Raw genomic sequence first — 7,246 nt, 5'->3', positions numbered from 1 at the left:
TCCCTCTGATTTTTAACCCTCTCTCTTTCCCCTGACCCATTCTAAAGTCCAATCCACCTTTCCCAGCTGTTCAAGATAAAGAGGACAGATGCTGAGCCGAAGAAAAGGTTCCATTCATTTTCGGTCTCTTATGTTTACGTGGCAAGCTGTGGAACTGTAGAGTGTGACGTCTGGATCCCCTGACCATGTGACCCCTCTGAAAAACAACAATACACACTACCCAGACACAACAAACATCCTCCAATATCAACACAGCTGACCACAGCAAACCTCTGCAACGTTCAAACATCCCACCAAAACCAGACAGCTGCTCTTTCTTTCCTAACTCCTTCCCCCCATCCATCCATAGTCTTCCCATCCTCTCCATAGTCCTCTCCCATAGCCCCCTCTCCCACATCAGACCATTCTGGGAGACCCAGTCTAAGCTCCAACTCTTGGCTCTGCTCCAACACATGCTGTGTAATCTCCACTGCCTCCAGTTGTTTTTTTGTTTGTCCAATTAGCCTCCCTTTACTCCATTTAATCCCTCCCCCTTTTCCCATTAATCCACCTCCATTGACTCCCTCTGTAACAAATAACAACTAACCAGAAACTACAGTCTATTCACAGTATAGCTGTGCATCCACGCGGGACAGATCCTTAAAGCATCTTAATCTAAATGAAGATATCTTCTCGCTCCAGTAGATACCTGATCATTACATTTAGATTGTCGTTAGACACCTTATAATCACTGACATACAATTATTCTCAATCACCTGCACTTCCAACAACTATATATTATATGAGTGCATGGGCCATTCTAGGTAAAACTCCATCACTTACACAATAAATGCACACATGGATGCATGCCAAACAAGCAGCCGCAGTACAAGGAATCTCAAACCCTTCGAAACATAACTTATTTTACAATCTCCTCCATATTTGCTCTGCAATATATATACATTCTGGATTTCAATACCATGACCCAGGACCACAGCCTCCTCTGGGGCAGATCACAGCAACCCAAGCCCAGGTCCAAGCTTAAACCACTCTGGCCTGGAGTCTTAGAACAGGCTCCAAGTCACACTGCCTGACACAGCTGGGAACTTTGGGCCCCAGGTCTTTGTAGTTCAGAACGACTGCTTGCACTACCCAGAGACACTCATTCAAGCTTAACATCTGATGTAAGGGGAAGCAGCGGATAATGGAATACCTGGGGATGGCTATGCTGGGGATGTAAAGAGAGTGAGATGTCGGTCACGGTAACTAAGGATAAGCTGCATGTCAGATCTTCTGTGGGGACATATTGGATTAGCGATACCTGGGGACTTCCATGCTGGGGATAGTGAGAGTGTGTAATGTAAGAAGAAGGGACTATGAGGGAAGCAGTTAAGTGCACAGTTAAGACTGATGTCAAATTGTGTTGATTGAGGCTTTGAGGGGTGAGAGCGCTGTAATCAGCACATGATTTTTGGGTTGCTCAAGAAGGAAACCTTAATCATTTGTTTTTAGTAGTAGTTTTTTTGCATTTGACCTTGAAATCAGAGGCATAAAGCAAATTATTATATTATTTATCATCTATGTATGTCATATAAAAGCAGCCAATCTCAGCTGTGCCTTATAAGTTCCCAGCTGTATTCCACACAGTCAGAATGCAAAGCCCATCTTTACCACTGCAGCCCTGCATTCACCCCTGTGCCCCGGAGTGTGATTAAGTGTTAAGTTTAGGGATAAATTCGCCACCCATCTGGGTGCTTATAATAAGCAGAAGGGGGGCTATCCAGAACCCTAGCTTTCCCTCATACTCCACCCCCCAAAATCCCAAATCTCCACCCTCAGCCCCAGACTGTGACCCCAGCCCCTAAAAGGTCATGAGAGAGTTGGGTGAGGGGACTGAGGGGGCCGGGTGGAGGACAGCTTGCATTCGGTCACCAAAGCACCCCCCTACCCCAGTCCCTTCATTGTTTATTGTCGCCTCAGACTTGGCAGTGAACTTCACAGTTTCCATTGTGACTGTGGCGCGAAGGTGGCTAAGCCCCCCAGGACGATGAAAAGGGGGTTCAGGGTTGAGGCAGAGAAGGCAAACACAAGTAAATCCCTTCATTGGTTGCGTCCTCTCTATATTTATCCCTGTGTGGGTTTGTATGTTTGCCAGTGAGTCAAGCCCAGTTGCAAGTGTGTCGCAGAATCCTTAATTGACTCATCCTATACTATCCCCTCTCCCTAACCCTGGGAATCCATGCATGAAGGGGAGAGGCCAACTTTGGAAATAGACGGACACCATAGTGAAAATGTGCGCTTTACTGGATTCACAGCGCTTTCTCACAGTTTTACAGTGTTGATAAGCTCCATTAGGTGAAATGGATGAGATCAATGACCATGCTATAATGAGCTTGATATAATTCTAAAGGCTTAGTTGTATTATCAGCTCAAGTTGTACCACAGGCAGACCCTCTGGTATAGGCTGAAACATGTCTTATTACCAGTGGATACTGCTATGGCCAGCAGCTTTCTCCTTTCACCTTTTCCTTCACTAGCCTCCTTCACTCTTCATCATGGCAGAGGGATAGGCACAGATGATGTCTACTGAATTAGGCCCATGCAGGCAGGCAGGCATAATGGATAAATTGGAGGGGGTAGATAGGCCTGTATAAGTGTTGGGGACTGATACCTGGGCCCAGCTGGAATTGAGCATTGGGGGTGCTGGGGGTGGGGCAGGGGGCTGTGTGGATTTGGGGACTGACGTCGCAGGGCTGGGCCTATTGTCCCACTAATAGGAGTTAAACTCCCCTCTCTACCCCTCTCCCAGCCCCCCTTGACTAGCTGCGTGGCACGCTCTTTTCTTTTTTTATGGCTGGTGATGTTGCACCAACGGATCTGCTCCCAGCATAGCTCCTCTTCTATTGTTTAAACACCCACTTCTTCATTAATTGCCAGCCAATTTGGCATTAGTGTGTGTGTGAACATGAGACCCTTTTTCCATTCACTTCCGCCTACAAGCACTTCCTTACACACCCATGGGTGTGTTCAGCAAGGGTAGGGGGGCTTTAATGACCAATAATTACAAGGGGTGGCATTGTAGGAATGTGGGCAATGTTGGCAACAGACCAAGCATCTATTATGCAACATTTTGAGATAACATATTTAACTTGTCTTTTATTCATCATTCTACAACCCTTAATAGCCTAGTTAATGACAATACATTCTAATGACAACACAATGAGATGATTAATTCATCAGTATTTTAACACTTGTTCCAACTACTTAGAATATGCTCCAAGCATATTTTCCATTTATTTTTAACAGAATCTGTATTAAAGCGAAACTCACTTTCCTAAATTTTTCTCACACCCAGTTTGCTATAAGGGGGTTCGGCCTATCCTTTGTTCAGCACTCTGTGGCCATGTAAAAACAGCACAATCAAAATAAGACAGATCCAAAATTAACCAACTTCGCTTTCCCTTTGCCTCGGCCTGAGTTCCTCAGAAACATGTAAGAGAGATGCAGTGGAGCGCATTTTGTCAAAGCAATCGCAACCCAAATTGGGATGACCAAAATGTATTGACATTGTTGCACAGAAATTGTCTATGTCATCTTGTATTGCTGCTTGTGAAAGTGGCTTCTGTCAAGAAGTCAACATCAGGTCTCACTGACCACCAGCATCTGACCGAATGGATTTCACTTTTAAGAACATGAAGTCTAGTTTATCTTGAATTGAAAACAATGCCAGAACAAAGGTTGTTCCATATTACTATTCAGTAAAAGGGGCATCGGTATTGTTTCAATTAAACTGGTAGATATGGACATGTTTTTCCAATACTGTCCTCAGAATTCACTTTTCAGGCTTTCTTGATAACTTTCTTTCTTGAGGTCAATAAACCTCAGTCTGTCTTTCTCTTGCTCTTATAAGAGGTTTCATTGTATAATGAACACAATGATATTTTCAATTTCTGTTCATCCCACCTCAAAGGGCATTGGGAGAATTTTGCTCCCAATGCATGAGATTCGTGGTGTAAATTGTTCTTTCACCAAGCCCATGATTTTTTTAGGGAATATCAATCTTATTGACTAGGTGGCCCTGCCGATTAATTTTCCCCAGATAATAAAACGATTCACATTTGCAATGGAAAAAGTTGCGGCAACCATTGCTGGCAATATTGCTCTGCAATATTGCATCACATTTTTTTAGGTCTTGCTAAAAGTTCCATAAAATGTAATGCATCTTGAAACGTACAACCTGCAAACTAGATGTAATTCATAACTGCTGTCAAAAAGGGCTATTGAATACCTACATTTTTTATTTGGTCTATGCATGTAATTAACTCATTTCTTAAACTGTGGGGAACTTTCTTATCCCTCATACACACAGCAATAACTGCCAGCAGCACTGTTTCTATGAGCCAACTTCAGTCTTATTTGTTATATATGAACCCCAGCCACATAAGAGGTGAAGAAGTGGGGAGGCCACCAGGGAAGGCTATGAGGCTATGGCACAGAGAGCAAATAAGTCTGAAGGAACTAGGGCCAAGCTTTCGGGCCTCATGGCAGGGTAGTGCCTTGGCCCTGATTCCACCTCATTGTAGATCTTTGGGATTAACACCCCCAGTCAGAGGGGTGTCTGGTTGAGATTAGGAGAACACTGTCTGTGCAGGCTTGGGGAGAGTGTTTGTGTGTGTGTGTGTGTGTGTGCGTGCATAGGTTTTAGGGGATGTCTAATAAGGCAGCTGCAGGGTGATTACTGAACACCCAATCCCCCCCACACACACACACACCACCACACCCCTCAATGAGGTGTGGGGGGAGGGACAGACAGAGAGGGTATGTCTGCTTTATGTAAATGAGGGTGTGAGGAGATCAATCATTGTTTGACCCCAAGGTTCAGTCCAACTGGCTGCCCTGTGTCTGACCATGACCATGAAGGGTAGATTAGTCTGATCTGACCAAATATCCCTGATGAGATTTCAATACACAAGATGTAGCCAAAACATCAACATTTCCTACCCTACAGTTATTGGATTTCCAGATATGTTCTTTGCCTGAGTTTAACACTTTTTTTATGAGAAGTGTAAATGTGGATCTTATGAAAACAGTTGCAAACTGCACATCTTGGTTAAAAGATGATGCAGTGTTTTGAATCAGATGGAGACTTGAACAGCCAATACCTGCTAAGGAATAAATGCACAAGAGACAGTAGTCGGGTTCAGGGGATGAGTCAAATTTACTAACATGTTCAAGGTTAGTATTGAAAGGTTGTATTGGATTATCATTGCGATTATTATGTTAAATTTGTTTCATGGATAGCCATTGCCATTAATTGATCTTAAGTGGTGTATCAGAGAAAATAATGTGGGAGCTGACAAAAGTCAATAACATGAAGCCTGTCCTGTCCCCAAATTGCCTTACAGAGAAGTAAACTTCTGCGTAAAAGGAGAGCGAATAGGCTAGTCTCTTGATGCATCGGCTGAATGCTGCATCATGGTAGCACACCGTTGAAATCTGTGATCAAACATATGTAAACTTTCATGCTGATAACACACAATTAATGAAAAGTATTGGAATGAAAAACGTTTTAAAAAAAGGTCTCTATTGCTCTTGTATTTCACCTTACCCGAATCAATAACAAAAATGTTTTCTATTTTTTTAAGGCTCTCCATTCTGCTTTCCACGCATAATGTGAAAGTAACACTATAGACATGTACCTTGAAGATCAAAAGCCTCCCTCCAAAGACACAGTTGTAAATATCCTAACGGTTCCAACGTGGCCATTCATCTTTACGCACGACTTAAAAGCCCCAATTGATTTCTCTAATTACACCCATGGTATCCCAGAGGCTGCAAACTACACGTCCCCTTATCGACACCAATGACTTTATGGAAGACAGATACAGACGACACGGAGTGGACAGGAAGGAAAAATTGCTTTTACGCACTGCAATAGGCTAGAGAGGCAGGTGCACACTAAAGACGCATGGCTTCACGTTCACCTCAAATACTGTGGATACTGAGGCTGCATGCTAAATTTATTTCAAAGTCACATGCAAGTAGCAAGGCATTCCGTGCGTTACGCATGTAGGATATTCACTTGACGTTTACTATCATCACCCGTTCAAAGCTCGAACATTCAGCTGCATAAATATGAAAAGCATTACCTGAAGATATGACCACCAATAGAAAAAGCTGAAAAATCCTCGTCTGGTTCATGGTTTAGTATAAATCCCTTTTAGTTTGAGGTCTAACTATTATAGCAACGCTTTAATAGCGAGCTATACTCATTAAAATGTTATATATAACAAAAATCCAACAAAATCTCAAAAAAACATTTCTGCAGTTTCAATCCCACTGTCCAGCGAACGGCTGGCTTCTGGACGCATTCAAGGCTGCTTTGAGAATGTCCTGTTTGCTATTGTATAAGGGCTCTCGGGGGGTTCAGGGGCTATTAGTTATGCGTAAGGTATTGTTGTCCCCGCTGACATCCCGGTCAATGAATGGACACTGATACTACAATAGAACTGGCCAGCGGAGACTGGGGGTATGTAAACGAGCCAATGGCAGGATGGGGGCCAGTCAAAAGGCGGGGCCCCTTCTGCACCCCAAAGCATCACTTGAGGGGACCTGCTATAAAGAGGCTCCAGAAGCCAAATGTTGTCTTGATATGCAGATCATCATCATTCTATTGTCAACCTACAACACCATACATACACTTTAATGCTTTTATGGTGGTTACTGCTGTCAGTTGTGGAGGTGCTGATGACAATGTTACTGGTATTCCAGTAACCACTTTCCAAATGACATTGTGAGCATCTGTAAAAAAAATAAAAAATAAAAAATAAAAAAAAAATCAGAAAGTATTCAGACCCCTTGACTTTTTCCACATTTTGTTACATCACAGCCTTATTCTAAAATGGATTTTATTTAAATAATCCTCATCAATCTACACACAATACCCCATAATGACAGGTTTTTAGAAATGTAGCAAGTTTATTAAAAATACAAAACAGAAATTCCTTATTTACATAAGTATGAGACTCGAAATTGACCTCAGGTGCATCCTGTTTCCATTGATAATCCTTGAGATGTTTCTACAACTTGATTGGAGTCGATGGTCACTCCGACAGAGCTCCAGAGTTCCTCTGTAGAGATGGGAGAACCTTCCAGAAGGACAACCATCTCTGCAGCTGTGGTGAGTGTGGTGAAAGGAGTCAGACGCAGGAGGGTAATCACCGAATACAGAGTTTATTCCTTCGTTGACACACAAATGCGCTCCAAT

The sequence above is a fragment of the Coregonus clupeaformis genome, unplaced genomic scaffold, assembly GCF_020615455.1.
Source record: "Coregonus clupeaformis isolate EN_2021a unplaced genomic scaffold, ASM2061545v1 scaf0306, whole genome shotgun sequence".
NCBI lineage: Eukaryota > Metazoa > Chordata > Actinopteri > Salmoniformes > Salmonidae > Coregonus > Coregonus clupeaformis.
Note: the sequence above shows the minus strand (reverse complement) of the source record.